Here is a 16,054-nt window from a genome sequence, read left to right as displayed (position 1 = left end):
CCAATTTCCCTGGAGGCCTCGGGTGCCTACCTGAGCAGCTTAAACAGCCAGGAAATCTCCCTGACGTGCAGCAGGACAGGTGGCTGCGTGCAGGCAAATAACAATCAGCACCATGGAGGCCCCACAGGGCATGCAGGTGGTTTGAAAGGGCCTGGGCGGGCCCCTCCTTGACCTCAAATCTCTTCCAACCAGGTACCTCGGCCTCTGAAATTTTACCTTTCCACGGTGAGACATTCACTCGGGTATTTGTTCTTGTATTCGCCCACATGTTCTTCTGAATGAGTTATTTGAAGAGCTTCCCTGCCCAGGTCACATGAAAGCAATAGAAGGGAGCACAGAAGATAGGAGGGACCCCAAAAGTCTGATCTTGGCTCCAACCCATAGTGTCAGGTTAGACCATAGTATGAGGTTAGACCAATCCTGTCTATTGCATTGGGCTGCAGTCATGTAGAGCACCCCAGAAAGAGACCCAGAGACCCAGAAAGTAGGTCAAGATACAATTAACATATACTGAGTATATTTGTTTCCTAGCATAGTGTCAGAAGCTGGGTGGTTAAAACAACAGAAATGTATTCTGCCGGCAGGTGTCAGAATGGTTGGTTCAACTGAGGCTACGAGAGAATCTGTTGGAGGCCTCTCTCAGCTTTAGGGATTTGCTGGCCATCTTTGGTTTTTCCTGGTCTGTTGATGCATCAGCCCAAATCCTTCCTGCACCTCCATGTGACATTCTCCTCGTGGGCACATCTGTCTCCAAATCCAAATTTCCCACCCTGGTGACTTCATCCTTACTTAATCATCTGCAGAAACCTCATTTCCAAATAAGGTCGCATTCACAGGCGAGGGCGCTTAGAATTTCAACATCTTCAGGGGGACATAAACCCGTGACACAGAGCATTCAGTTAATATCCATGAAATGCCAGGCACTGCTATGATAATTATTTTATATACATTTATTTTCCTAATCCTCACAAAGATTTCCACCTTATAGCTGTAGGTGCCGAGCATTAGAAAGATTATGGGACTGATCCTGGATTACATGGTTAGAAAGTGTGGGCTCTGGAATCAGATAGGCCGGGCTTCCTTACCTGGGAAACCACACAGAAGCTATCTCAACTCTCAATGCCTCCGTTTCTCTGTTTGGAATATGTGGGTAATAATAATCATACCTTCACCTATGCTGAGTTAGTATAAGGATTTTAAAAGATAATGCACAGAGCTGGAACACAGTAATCACTGAACTTGTGGTAGCTGTTTTTATAAGTAGCAGAATCCAATTTTTTTGTTTTGTTTTGCAATGCTGAGGTTCAAACCCAGGGCCTTTACATGCTAGGCGAGTGCTCTACCACTAAGCTACATATCTCCAACCTGTGATCAAAATTTAAGTCCACATTTCCTTAGCTCCAATGCTTTCCTTACTTCCTCTCTAATCCAACACATATTTTATATATATATTACACATTATACATATATATGTGTGTACATATATAGCCCTTAGAAAATGACTTTTGGAAGCCAGCCTCAGCAACCGAGAGGTGCTAAGCAGCTCAGTGAGATCCTTTCTCTAAATAAACTACAAAAGAAGGGCTGGGATGTGGCTCAGTGGTTGAGTGTCTTTGAGTCCAATCCCTGGTAACCCCTGTCTCCCACCAAAAAAAAAAAAAAAAAAAAGAAAGAAAGAAAGAAAGAAAGAAAAGAAAAAGAAAGAAAATGGCTTTTGAAGACAGAAAACCTTGGGTTCAAATCCTGGCCCCAACGGAGAGCAGTGAAGCATGCCTGTAATCCCAGCAACTTGAGAGGCTGAGACGGGAGGACTGCACATTCAAGGCTAGCCTCAGCTACTTAGCAAGGCCCTAAGCAACTTAGTGAGACCCTGTCTCAAATAAATAAATAAACAAACAAACAAATAAAAGATAAATAGAGAGAGAGAGAGAGAGAGAGAGAGAGAGAGAGAGAGAGAGAGAGAGATAAAAAGTAAAAAGAACTATGGATACAACTCAATGGTAAAGCACCCCTGGGTTGAATTTCCAGTACTAAGGGGCCAAAAAAAAAAAAAAAAAAAAAAATCCCAGCTCCACCATTTACAAGGTGCTTGATTGTAAGTGAATTAATTGTCTGAGTCTCATTTGTTTCATATCTAAATGGCTATGCTCATGATAAAATCTATAGCAAAGGGTTCTCGTGAAGATGAGCTGCAACACAGCTAGATTATCAGTAAAGGTTGCCAAGTGCTTCTCCCTATCTCTGCATTGGCACTACTTTTGTATGATTATTTGTGGGAATCTGTTTCTCAACCAGTCTGTGGGCTTCAGGGTAAGGGCTATGTCTTGTTTATCTTTCAGGTCCTCAATAAATAAGCAATGAATGAACAAACAAACCCATAAATGACGTATATGTTGATTACATGACCTTTCCTCCAGGATTCATTCCATAAGGTTGTCAGTTTTTTTTTTTTTTTTTTGGTGGGGGTGAACACAGTACACAGGGCTGCTCTACCACTGAGCTACATCTCTGGCCTTTTTTTTTTTTTTTTTTTTTTTTTTCAGTTTGAGACAGAATCTTGCTAAATTGTGGAGACTGGCCTCAAATTTATAATCCTCCTGCCTCAGCCTCCCCAATTGCTGGGATTACAGCAGTGGGCCACTGTGTTGGCTAATTGGGAGTTTTCTTTTCATGATATAATTTCCATGTTCCTGCAAGGCCCAGCACAGAATCAGTATCCCCTTGTCTAATCCAACTTTCCAAACATGGCTGCCAATAATTCCTCATGTCCCTACATGTACTCGCCACTCCTCTTAACTAGCAGTGGAATTTATTTGTCCTACCCTTGAACCTGGACTTGCCCCAGGACATTGCCAATGGAATGCAGCCTAAGTCTGGGTTTGATCCCCAGCCCCTCAACAAAACAAAAGAACACCATCTAAATAATACCGTGCCTTTTCCAGGCCTGGGTCACAGGAGGCCTATAGTTTCACTGTTGCCCCTTGAGATCCAGTTGTCCCCTTAGAGGAGAGACCACATGGAGACAGAGGGAGCTGGCCATCTAGCTGTTCCTAGCCCCCCGTTTAAGTCCTCCAACATTCTAGAACATTTGTTGGACACTCTCTCCCTGGCCAGACTCTCGCCTGAATGTGGTCACATGAGTGATCCCAGCCGACACCATTCAGACCAGAAGAACCACCCTGCTGAGCACAACTGAAAGGTCAATAAAATAGGTACTTGTCACTCCGTTTTTCTGTATGCTTAACAAAACACTGAAATCTTAAGAACTGATTGCTAATCTTGTTCCCAAAATGTGCTGTCCCCAACTGCGAACTGTTTGCTAATCTTGTTCCCAGAATGTGCTGTCCCCAACTGCCAAACTGCAGAATGTAACTTCCCTCCCTGCCCTCTCCAAGGAAAGTATATAAGCTCTGCTTAAGCTGTTCTCAGGGCTCTTTGCTCTATCTCTTTTTGCTCTAGTGAGCTCTGAGCCCCAGCATGCTGGTCCCCAAATAAACCCTTTGCTGTTGCATGAGACGGTCTCTTGGTGGTCTCTTCCTCCAATGCTCGCCCGACCTTTACAAACTAACTCACAGATTCATGAGGAATAGTAAATAACTGTTGTCGAGTGGCTAACCTTTAGGGTAGTTTGTTACCTAACAGTAGACAATCAAATTCCCAGCCCCAAGTCCTCTCCCAGCTTTACCCTCCAGATGATTATTGTAATCTCTACAGGGGGCGTGGGTAAGAAGAGAACTGTGAAGAAGAAGTTTGTTTGCCTCCGATGGCACAGGTGGCCTAGCAACAGTGGCCTTGGCAGCCAGATGCGGAGACCCGGGCGAGGTGATTCCGGGCTTGGGAGATGGTCACAGTGGCAAATTGGTAGCTTCTCGGTGGGATTCAGGAGATGGAATAGCCTGGCTGACCTTGTCTCCTACCTCAGCCACCCTCCTCTATCTCAGACCGGTGAGAACAGAGACTGGGCTTAAAGTCTTTAGCCAGCTTCCCTCAGACACTGGTGGCCATCTGTTCCTTCCACATTTGATGCGGACCAGGATTAGAGCCCCACACCATTGTCTTTTACCAAACCAGGCTCTCTTTTCCATCAAGGAGATGACAAGCTCTGCAAAAGGGATTGTTCATGTGGTCAGCCGGGCTGTTCCATCTCCTGAAGCATGTGGAAATGGGAGAATTGGTCTCAAATCCACCTCCCCAGGCATAGAGTTTAGGGGCATTTGTGGGTGATCTAAGACATGAGGAAAAGTGGTAAGGAAAGGGAAGTAATCAGTGGTCAGAGCATGTGTAGTCAAACTTCTTGGTTCTTCCTAGGACTCGTGTTCAGAAAATGGCATGTTGGCATGAGCTGCAGGTAGAGTTTTTGGTCCCCTGATGTCAAAGGGTCACCCATTGGACACTTGCACAGACCCAGGTGAAGGATCAGTGGGTGATTGCAACTGGTTTGAGCTAGGCCACATCTGAAAAACAACCTGAACAGCGGTTATCATAGTGACCATACATCACGGGTGTTATCTGTAGCAAAGGTAGTAGGGATCTATTATTACTTTATTGTTTAGCTAAGCTAAAAGCAAGTGAAGCTGGATGGCTTATTTTGGTTTTTCCCTCAGTTTCATGTCCAGAAATAAGGAACCAGAATAGTGTTTTATATATATATATATATATATATATATATATATATATATATATAGAGAGAGAGAGAGAGAGAGAGAGAGAGAGAGAGAGAGACAGAGAGAGAGAGAGAGAGAGAGAGAGAGAGAGAGAGAGAGCTGAATTTGTAGTTTAAAATTCCAGGCCCTAATGGTATCTCTGGTGAATTCAACCAAAATGGTGGGAGGATCTAGGTTATATATTGAAAATCACTAAAGATTGAAATAAAATCTGGGCATGATGGCACATACCTGTAATCCCAACCACTTGGGAGGTTGAGGAAAGAGGATCACAAGTTCAAGGCCAACCCTGGCAACTTAGACTCTGTCTCAAAAAAAAAAAAAAAAAAAAAAAAAATTAAAAGGGCTGGGGATGTGGCTCAAGCGGTAGCGCGCTTGCCTGGAATGTGTGCAGCCCAGGTTCGATCCTCAGCACCACGTACAAAGAAAGATGTTGTGCCCGCCGAAAAAACTAAAAAATAAATATTAAAAATTTTCTCTCTCTCTCTCTCTATGCCTCTCTCTCTCTTTAAAAAAAAAAAAAAAAAAAGGGCTGGGGATGTAGTTCAGTAGTAGAGTGCTCCTGGGTTCTATCCCCAATACTGCAAAACAAAAGATAATAAAATTCGCCCTCACATTAGCTAAGAGGCACAAATCTGGGCTATTGGCCTGGTCTTGTTCTAATTTGGCAAGTGACTCTCAGTAAATCTCTTTATTTCTGTCCTCAGGATTTTTAGCAGGAAAATGTTAAGATTCTGAAAGTGCTGAAGTGCTTTTTCCTATTTATCATTCATAGGGAAAACAAATGCTTGCCTGATGCCTAATATTTATTGAACTTCTTTATTTTCCTTTTCCACTTTTTTTTTTTTTTTTTTTTTTTTGGTACCAGGAATTGAGCTCAGGGGCACTCTACCACTGAGCCGCATCCCTCAGCCCTTTTTTGTATTTTATTTAGAGATAGGGTCTCACTGTGTTGCTTAGCACCTCACAGTTGCTGAGGCTGGCTTTGAACTTGAGATCCTCCTGTCCCAGCCTCCCAAACCACTGGGATTACAGGTGTGTGCCACTGCACCTGTCTCTTTCCACATCTTTTACTGGTGCATTATAGTTGTACATAATGATGGATTTGTTGTTACATACTTGTACATGCACATAATGTAACAATATAATTCAGCCAATATGGCTCCCCAGCACTTTCCCCTTTCTTCCAATCCTTTCCTCTACTGATCTCCCTTTGATTTTCATAAAATCTGCCCCCACCTTTCTTTTCCCTTTTCCTCTCTAGCTTCCACATATGAGAAGAAACATATGACCCTTGACCTTCTGAACTTGGCTTATTTCACTTAACATAATGATCTCAAGTTTCAGCCATTCTCCCACAAATGACGTGATTTCATTTTCCTTTCTAGCTGAATACAACTCCATTGTGTATATATACCACATTTTCTTTATCCATTCATCCATTAATGGACACCTAGGCTGGTTCCTTAGTTTGGCTATTGTGAATCGTGCTGCTATACATGGGTATGCATGGGTCACTGTAGTATGATGATTTTATTCCTTTTTTATATATTTATTTTTTGTTTTAGGTGGACACAATATCTTTATTTTTAAGTGGTGCTGAGGATCAAACCCAGTGCCTCGCACATGCCAGGCCCGTGCACTAACACTTGAGCCACATCTCCAGCCCTGATTTTATTCTTTAGAATAAATACTAAGGAGAGGTATGGCTGGGTCTACGGTGGTTCCATGCCTAGTCTTTTGAGGACCTTCCATACTGATTTCCATAGTGGTTATAGTCATTTACAATTCCAACAGAGTAGATATGTTCCTTTTTCTCCTCACCCTCTCTGACATTTATTATTGTTTGTATTCTTAATGATTGCCATTCTGACTGGAGTAAGATAAAATCTCAAAATATATTTTGAAACTTTATTGTTATTTATTTATTTATTTTTTTGTTGGTTCTGGGAATTGAACCCAAGACCTCACACATGCCAGGCAAGTGCTCTGCCACTGAGCCACATCCCCAGCCCTCAATGTAGTTTTGATTTGCATTTCCCTCATTGCTAATGATATTAAATATTTTTTTTGTATTGGCTATTTGTATTTCTTCTTTTGAAAAGTGCCAGTTTAATTTATTTGCCCATTTATTAACTGGGTTACTTGGTCTTTTAAATCCATTGTATATATTCTATATATTGATCCTGTCTGAAGACAACTAGTAAAGATTTTCTCCCATTCTGTAGGTTTTCTGATGTGAAGACATCCCTAATTATTTCCTTTGTTATGCAGAAACTTTTAAATTTGATACTATCCCATTTATTAACTCTTGGCATTATTGCCTAAGCTTTAGGGTCCTGTTAAGAAAGTTGTTGCTTGTGCCTACATGCTGATTTATTGAACTTCTAATTTGGTTTCTGCTTGGCATTTTTACATGCATTATCTTATAATACTCAACACAATCCAGCTCAGATTATTATCCACATTGTAAAAAGGAAAAAACAAAACCCAAATACGTTAAGGAACTTGCAGATGGTCACCCAGCTTGTGAGTTGGGAATGGGAACTGAAGTCCCAGTCTGGTCTATGCAGCTGGAAAAGTCAAGTTTATTCGCCATCACACACCCTTCCCGCATCTGTGCAGGATCCCAAGGTGATGGTAGTTTACAGTCACTGAATATGGAATCATATGTGCTTTTTAATTTTATTACAAAGACTTTAAACTTCTTCCTTTAATTGGTTGCATATTATTCTAACTATAGTTTACATCTATTCCCCCATTGAGTATTGACATTCCTCCCAAATGTTTTGCCATTAAAAGGAATTTTGAAATGAACAAGTTGTGTTATGTCAATACAAAGCAGAAATTCTAGATGGAGGGGAGGGCCATTCTTCTTTGGCATTATCAGGAATCTCATCTACATCACTTCCCCCCCCCGCCCCCGCCCCCCCCCCACATCTGCTCCTTCTCCGCCCCCACTGCCTTAATGCACCTGGGTCCCCCATCACCCAAGGAGTGTCCTGACCTCAAGTTGCAGGGTGGAGAAGGGAAGGCGGAGAGAACAGTTCTTTTGGAATTCACACACCATTCAGACCCAATGAATTAATCACCTTTTAACAATTTAGCGCTGACCTCGTCAATCTTAAATAGCTTGGACAGCCAGAAAAATTAAGATTGTCTCAGGATGCTTATTGGTTTTGAAAAGATTATAAATCTTCTTATCTCAAAAGGACCAGGTGAAGGATTTGAAAATCCCATTAAGAATTTGAGCCTTTATCCTAAGGGCAATGGGTAGCCACTGAATGATTTTAAACAGAGGAGTAATGGTCTGATCAGATTTTTTTGATCTAGAAAGAATACCTTGCTTGGAGGGCGGTTGTAGGATTTAGTGATTAATAGGGTGGAGGGTGGAGGAAGGGGGGGAGACAGCAGGACCCCAGGATTCTGCCCAGGACAGCTGAATGGGAAGGGGGGAGGAGAGGGGAGGGAATGACAGCAAAGTAGCTCCCTCTGGGCCAGGTGAGTTGAGGTCCCCAGGGGAGGCCACTAATAAAGGTGATGCATGCTTCCAGGAGCTCCGTACCCAGGGCTCTGTGAGCTGCCTGCTTGGTCATATAGATCCAGGCCACAGGCCAGTACAGCCCAGGGAACTGAGGCTTTTGGGAGGCCACAGCTGGCCCAGCCAAAGTGGGACATCAGGTAGATTCTAACATCATGAAGGTGATAAACCAAGAAGACTGCTAATCTCTTCCCAATAGGGAATTCTGAGCTACCCCATTTAGGGGCTGAGTTGTAGGTTTTCAAGTCCTTGGAGCTTTTCAATTCAAAGATTCAGAGAGATTCTTTTCTAGTGCTGGCTGAGCTAAATCCCCAGTCCTATTCCCCCCGCCCCAGTACTGGAAATAGAACCCAGGGGTACACTTCCACTGAGCTACATCACCAGCCCTTTTTATTTTGAGACACAGGGTCTCACTAAATTGTCCAAACTGCCCTTGAACTTGTGATCCTCCTGCCTTGGTCTCCCCAGTTGCTGGGACTACAGGCTCACACCTCTGCACTGATTCCAGCCCTATTTTAAAATTTTTTATTTGTTTTTCTTAAATTCTTTATACTTGAGCAAAACACCACCCCCCAGTACAGTCTATTGCTAGCAGGAGCAGGTGTCCACGTGGAAACGTGGAGCAGATCTGAATCAGTGCTTTACAAGAGGTGCCGTGAGCAGGGAACAGTGGCACACACCTGTAATCCCAGGCACTCACCTCTTGAGGCAAGAGGATCACAAGTTCAAGGCCACCCTGGGTAACCTAGTGAGACTTTCTGCAATTGAGAGAATCTTGTCTCAAAACCTAAAAGGGGCTAGGGGTGTAGCTCAGTGGTAGAGCACTCCTGGGTTCAATGCCTAGTACCTCAAAAAAAAAGAGTGTGTGTGGCCTTGAAGCTGGATCTTTAAGGGCCAGAGGAAGCCTTCCACAACTTTCCAGATTAAACTCTAGGTCTCCCAGGCTTGCCTAGAGTTTAATCTGGAAAGTTGTGGAAGGCTTCCTCTGGCCCTTAAAGATCCAGCTTCCTCAGATAGACAGGAGGAGAGCGGGACATTCTTGGAAGAGGGAATACCTAAGGATCCAGAGATGGAAAAATATAAGGCAAATTGGAGCCCAGGGAGCTTTGAAGGGCACTAGATGTAAGGAGATAGAATTGTTTGTATTGCCCAGATTTGCAAGATTGTGAAGATCTGGGACAATAGTCTAGCTTTAGCTCTGAAGACAATATCATATGCTGTGGCAAGATAGAAATTTCCTAGTGACATCATCTAGGGAAAATGCTAGGAAGCTCAGTCCCTAATTTGCCCTGTCCCCACCCCCCAAGAAGCCAGTTTCCAGAACATAAAGACATGCAATTTTTTGTAGTCACCTCATGTCTTTTTGCACCTGACTTTCATTTCCTTCCTATATTTTTCCATTTGTCTTCTATCTAAGCCTTTAGAGGAGGAGATAAGTACATAAATAACCCTATATAATATTAAATGTATTATATTATCAGACTAAGCACAGCAGCACATGCCTGTAATTCCAGGATTTTAGGAGGTTGAGATCTGTGCTGCTCCGCCATGGACATGAGGGTAGAGGGCAGGGAGAGACACACCACCATGCAGAACCTTTGATTGACATGGTCATTTTACGGAGACTTACAAGTTGAGCTATTCTTCATTGACCTGTGTTTGGAAGCAGGTTCAATATGGAATATCATTCTATCCTATTGATTTATATAAACTCACAATGGTTTACAAGTACAAGGCATGTACTTTGTTCCTCTGGGGCCTAGAACAGCAGATGCCCATAAGAATGAGATTCCCCAGTGACAAAAGAGAAAGTCCCAGAAATTCTGCAAAAAAACCCAAAATGTCCAATTTCTATCCTTTTTTTTATATTCCCTTGTCTGGACTTCCCATCAGGCAGGAGAAGCCTGTCTGAGACCAGGGATGGGTTTAGGAGCAGAGTCCAGAACCTACCATCTAGACTGAATTCATGCAGGGCATTTGGGCCACAATCATCAAAATGCTGTGTAATCATTGGACAGGAGGATCATCAATGATTACCTGAGGCTGTCTCACCCTCTCTCTCAAACCATGACTTGGGAGCAGACCAGTAAACCCAGGTCTATTGAGGCTGAGAGGTAGAGTGACTCCCAAGTCTCAGAAAGGGTGAGTGAGAAAGCAGGTGCAGTGTGGTACTAAGAAGGAGCCACAGTGTCACAGACACACAGAGAACTTTGCACAGGTCATCATCCCATGGTCAAGTGCATGCTTTCTGGAATCAGACCTAGGTTTAAAATAGCTCTGTCTCTTCTAACACTTGATCTTGCTGCATCTAAGGTGTTTTCATGTGTAAATTGGGGATGATAAACATCTTCCTTGTGAGATGTGAGGATTAAATGAGAGGAAGAATTTTAGAACTCTCAGCCTGACAAATGGGAAATCCAATGAATGTTAGTTACACCTAATGATGGGGAGGGTTATGACGGTGATGATGGTGTGTGTTCTGATTTATGTGAGGGGTTTTGATGAGCATTCTTTTATCTGTCCTCTTTCTGATCCTCATTCATCACTGGATCCTCAGTACCTGCTGAGTAACTGTCACATGGTGGGCCATCCGTAAACACTGGTTGACAATTAAAAAAAAAAAAGAATTAAAAATTCATGCTCTGTATTTGCGATTACTAAATATGAAATTGCTTATTATTTAGGGCTCTTAACTGTTCTGACTATATATAGTTTATTACCCCTCATACAAAAACTGACTATGACCTCAAAATGGCTGAATCTAAATGGTCCAAGGGAGCCACTCAGACATGGTGGCACATGCCTGTAATTCTAGTTATTCAGGAGGCTGAGGCAGGAGGATAGCAATTTGAGGCCAGCTTCAGCAACTTGATGATACCCTGTCTAGAATTTAAAAAAAAAAAACAAAAAGCAGGGGAGGAGCATGATTGCTGAACATGATGTTCAGTGGTAAAGTGCCCCTAGGTTCAATTCCCAGTACAAAACACAACAACAAAAGAATGCCAAAAAGCCAGGTATGGTGGCGTACACCTGTAGGAAGCTGAGGCAGGAGGATTGCGAGTTCAAAGTCAGCCTCAGCAAAAAGCAAGGTACTAAGCAACTCAGTGAGACCCTGTCTCTACATAAAATACAAAATAGGGCGAGGGATGTAGCTCAGTGGTCCAGGGTCCCTGAGTTCAATCCCCTGTGTCACGAGCCATCCATGGGCTGTGTGTGTGAGCTATGTGCACTATATGAGGGAACAGTTCTGGCATTGCATACTGATTGGGCTGTGCAATGCAAGCTCTGCCTGTAATCCCACACTGCACCTGAGATGGGTGTGACTTGCCAAGATGTCAATCAATCTGACCACAAGACATCACAAAGCAAGACTCCACCTTTGAAACATCATCATCTTCCTTATTTGGTGAAGAGCATTCCATCGAATCTCCCTTGTGGGTACCCCCTATAAAATAAAGAGATTCTGATGCATGCTCTCTTTCCCAGCTGACCCTAAAGTCACAGAGCAGTCCCACCCTCAACCTGAGAAACTCATTTCTGCGTGTTGAGTGATTTCTTCACCGTTTTCTTAATGTTGCAGCCAGCTCTTTTGAACCCAGCTCATATGGTCAGGGTGGGCAGCTGGCAAGACCCCAGTACCCACACCCACCAAAAAAGCCAAAAAGGACAAAATGGACCCTGGAAAATTAAAGGAATTGCTTTCTTCTGGGCATAGGGAGATGTCCCTGCACTCTGCCCTCCTGTCCTCTCTGCTCTTCTTCCCGAGAGGATGACAAGACCATTGGCCTACTGACCTGGTAACCAGGACTTGGGGAGCTGAGTCAGAAGCAAAAAATGCCAGACAAGTTTCACACCTACTTGTTGGGTCATGAAGTAGGATCAGGAATGGAGTTGGGGTCAGGGACAGGATAATCGTGCCTTGCCAACATAATTATATCCCTTGCACTCTATGATCAAAGTGCTTGAGTCAGAAGATCTTGCTTTGCGCCAGAATCATTTGACTGGCTTCCAAAGAGGACACTCAGGGTAGCTTTTCCTCAGTGAATTTACAGCAGAGCTAAACTTGATTCACGGCCAAATCATCATCTTGGTGGAGGGTAGGGGCTCGTCTACCTGCAGAAGCCTGACTCCCAGCTATCCAAATCAGAGGAGCCTGAAGTTACAGCCACACACCAATGTTTTCATTGACAACGGGTGTGGACGCCTTCAGTAACTGGAATTCTCTTGTTGGCTGGGTTACCCTTTTCCCAACATTAGCAATCCCAGAGAGCTAAATTAGTCATCAGTGGGCTGGGTGGTGAGTATATCCCAAGAGTTTAGGGAGGCAGACATTTTGAGGGCTGTTTTATCCAAGTCGGGGTGGGGCCGGGGTGACTCATCTCCGCCTCACAGCACGCCACATCTGTGTGAGCACATCTGTTGCTCTTTCCTGGAAAGAGGTGGGAAGTGCCAACTTCCGTCTTCTTTGCTTTCATCGTCGTCTTCTTTTTCCTTCCTCTCTATTCTCCAGCCTCATCCCTCAACCTTCCGTTCACCCTCTCCATATCATAAAGGCAAGTAGGCTGCTCTTCCTTCAGTTGTCAGATTCCAGTCCCACCTCCCCTCTCTCCAGACACAGAGTCACCCCGGTGGCTTAGTTGTTCCCCCGCTCTTCATTCGTTTACGGAACACTTTGGTTTATTCGCCAATGTATTAGCTTGAACTTTACAAAATGTTTTGGTCAAAAATGGTCCAACAGCTGGGCGTGCCTCTAGTCCCAGCTACTCTGGCTGAGGCGGGAGGATTGCTTGAACCCAGGAGTTCAAGGCCAGCCTGGGCAACATAGTGAGATCCTGTTAAAACAAACAAACAAACAAAAACAATCGAGTAACTGCAACTTCATGTGGTTCAACTAAGGGTAAACCAGACCCCTTTGGGGTGGGTGTACTGAGCTGGACTCCCTTTCCCAAGCCTTGCTAATAGAAGTGGATGTGTCTGTATAGGGGTGGGGCATGCATGCCTTGTTCTTCTGCTCCCCTGCCTATTCTGACTAGGGCCTTAGTGCCAGAGAGGAGCTTAGGAGGGACAAGAGGTTGAGGGAAAAGGTTGAATTCTTTGTTGTATGAGAGAGCATGTGCTCAGAAGCCAACAAGGGAACCTGTCAGATAGCCCATGATTTACACATTTCTCTGTTAACATAGAAAACTGGGGATTAATGGAGATATCTTTCCTTTTACAAACATCAGTCAAATGCTTGTGTAATGTGAGCTGTATGCCCAATACTATTCCTACCTTCAAGAGTTTTAACGTGTTATAATTATATGTATACTGTGTATCTGCTTCTACTTACCAGCTTATTGTAGAATAAACTAAGGATACAGCCTGTTTTCTTATTCTTTTTTCTTTCTTTCTTTCTTTTTCTTTTTTTTTTTTTTTTTTTTGTACTCGGGATTGAACCTAGGGCCTTACAAATGCAGGCAAGTACCTACTACTGAGCTACACCCCCAACCCAACCTACTGATTCTTAACTCATAAGGCCTGGCAACATAGTAGGTGCTCATTAAACAAAGATTTTATGTGAATGAATAAGTGAATGAATAAAAGTGACTGAACAATAAACAAACCAGGGGAATACCAGGAAGGCATCAAATATATCAAACGAAAGGGCTCTGGGCCTCTAAAGTTCAGGAAACCACAACACTGACAGAAAAGTCAGGAGAGAGAGGTCCCACCCCCAGGAGGTGATCTGTAAGTAGTTGTTGGCCAGTTGGAAAATAAAAGAATAGCTCAGGCAGCAGCACAGTCTGTTTCACAGATGTTAGAGAGGAAGCCACAAATTCTGGCCATCAGCTTCTTAGTGAGCTCTCTGGCCAGCATGGGCTGCATTCCTTTGAGCTGAGAGAGAGTGGGATTTCTAGCCTAGGTAGCAGAATGGAACTTGGAACATACAGCTCAGCAGAAAAGAACCCAGGAACAATGGGATTGGGCCCAGCTGCCCTTTACCAGCTCTTGAGTTCACAGAATATTGAGCTCAGCAAGACTTTTCAAGGGAGATAACTTTTGTCCACTGAATTTTACCACTTCAGAGGACCCACAGAGAAATCCCCTTGTTAGGACAGTATTAAGAACCCCCAAAGACATGCTGAAATGTCTGGGAATGGTTGAAGTCCTTGTCAGGGTTCAACTTTTCCATCTAGCAAGGACAAGTGAAGGCCTGTTTGCTTTAAGGATGGGAAGGTCCAAATCCTTTGGAAGGTAGAAGGGAAGACATCTTCATCAGGAGAAAGCTGGAGGATGCTTTGGACATTGGGGCCAGGTAATGATGAGGGAGGTGGTAAAAACAGGTTTCAGAGCCCAGTGTAACCAATCAAGAGTGTGGGCAGGGGAGACTTCTGAACAACCAGTAGGAATAGATAAGTGTTGTTGGTTTCAGGGCAGGGGAGTCAACGTGGAAGGGACCAGCTATACAGAGGACAGAATAACTACAGACAATGACCCTACCACAAATACACTGGTCTCTCTGCTGGCCTGACCTGAACTTCTTACACATGATCAAGTTCTGCAAGCATACCATGAATCATGCTGAAAAAATGTGGGAAAGTTTGCTGTAAGCCCTTGACTGCTCTTCCTTCTTCGCACTTTCTCATTAATTCCTTCAAGACAATGATGTATTACTTATTAGTTTGTACTGAGGATTGAACCCAGGGGCACTTTACCACTGAAATACATCCCCAATCCTTTTCTACTTTTAATTTTGAGAAAAGATCTCCTCAAGTTGCTTGGGGTTTTACTAAATTTCCGAGGCTGGCCTTGAACATGCAATGCCCCTGCCTTATCCTCCAGAGTCCCTGGGATTACAGGTATGTGCCCTCATGTCAGGCTTGGTAATGATGTGTTATTGATGGGATTTAAGAAAGGGACTGCATGCCAGTTATTGGTTTCTATCTCTCCTAGATTTTAAGGGAATTGAAGGCAGGAATCACAAATTATTCAACTTTAAATAAGATGCTGTCTTAAATAGAGGTAAATAAATGCTTCATAGACAAAGGAGGGGGAGGAAGACAGAAGGAGGAAGGCAAGAGATACAGAAGGAGGGAGGAAGAAAGAAAGAAGGAAGAAAGAGGAAAATTAATCTGATTAGAGATGTTCAGGGAGGGTGGTGGTAATGGGCAGTACTGAATTTGGCCAGCATCATAGGAAGATATGTGGTGTCACAGAGGAAGTGACCTAAGGACCTATCCTGGTGGTTGGGGCAGTTTATATTTGAAGAATGATATGAAGCTTCTTGGCCAAGGCTAGGCCCTTGATTTACTTCATGGACATATTCAGAACTTAGATCTTCAATAGCAGGTGGTGGTCGAGGGTAGGAAAAATACCTTCAAAAAATTGTAAAGGAAAAGACAAGACGCTCCATTTTCTGGCTGGATTCTATCTGTCCCATAGGGTCCTAACATACATCTGAGTCATTTCCTCAGTGGTTGTTAACAGTTCTGTCCTCTGCCCTTGGAAGGAGGAAGTAGACAGATTAGTTGCACCGACCACCTTTTTCATATACAAGGACACATGTCGTTCTCAAGGCCCCAAGAGTCCTTAATCTGGTAAAGCCAGGTGTAGCATGGGAATTTGGTTCCCACCCCTATGATATATCATTCCCCTCCAATTAGCAGGGATAGGAGCAGAGGATGAACTGAGATCGTTATCTAGACTCCATCCAGGGCAGGAGGCACTCTAACTGTATTTTTAGACTCACTTATTTCGCCTCCAATGCATGTTAAGCACTAAGAGGTGACTCCCTCCATATGTTGCAAGAGGTAGTGTCCCCATTTTACAGACTAGAAGTTTGAGAGTCAGATAAATTATTTGACCTTGA

The sequence above is a fragment of the Callospermophilus lateralis genome, chromosome 10 (genome assembly GCF_048772815.1).
Source record: "Callospermophilus lateralis isolate mCalLat2 chromosome 10, mCalLat2.hap1, whole genome shotgun sequence".
Lineage (NCBI taxonomy): Eukaryota > Metazoa > Chordata > Mammalia > Rodentia > Sciuridae > Callospermophilus > Callospermophilus lateralis.
The sequence above is the reverse complement of the archived record's forward strand: the minus strand, read 5'-3'. Positions refer to the sequence as shown.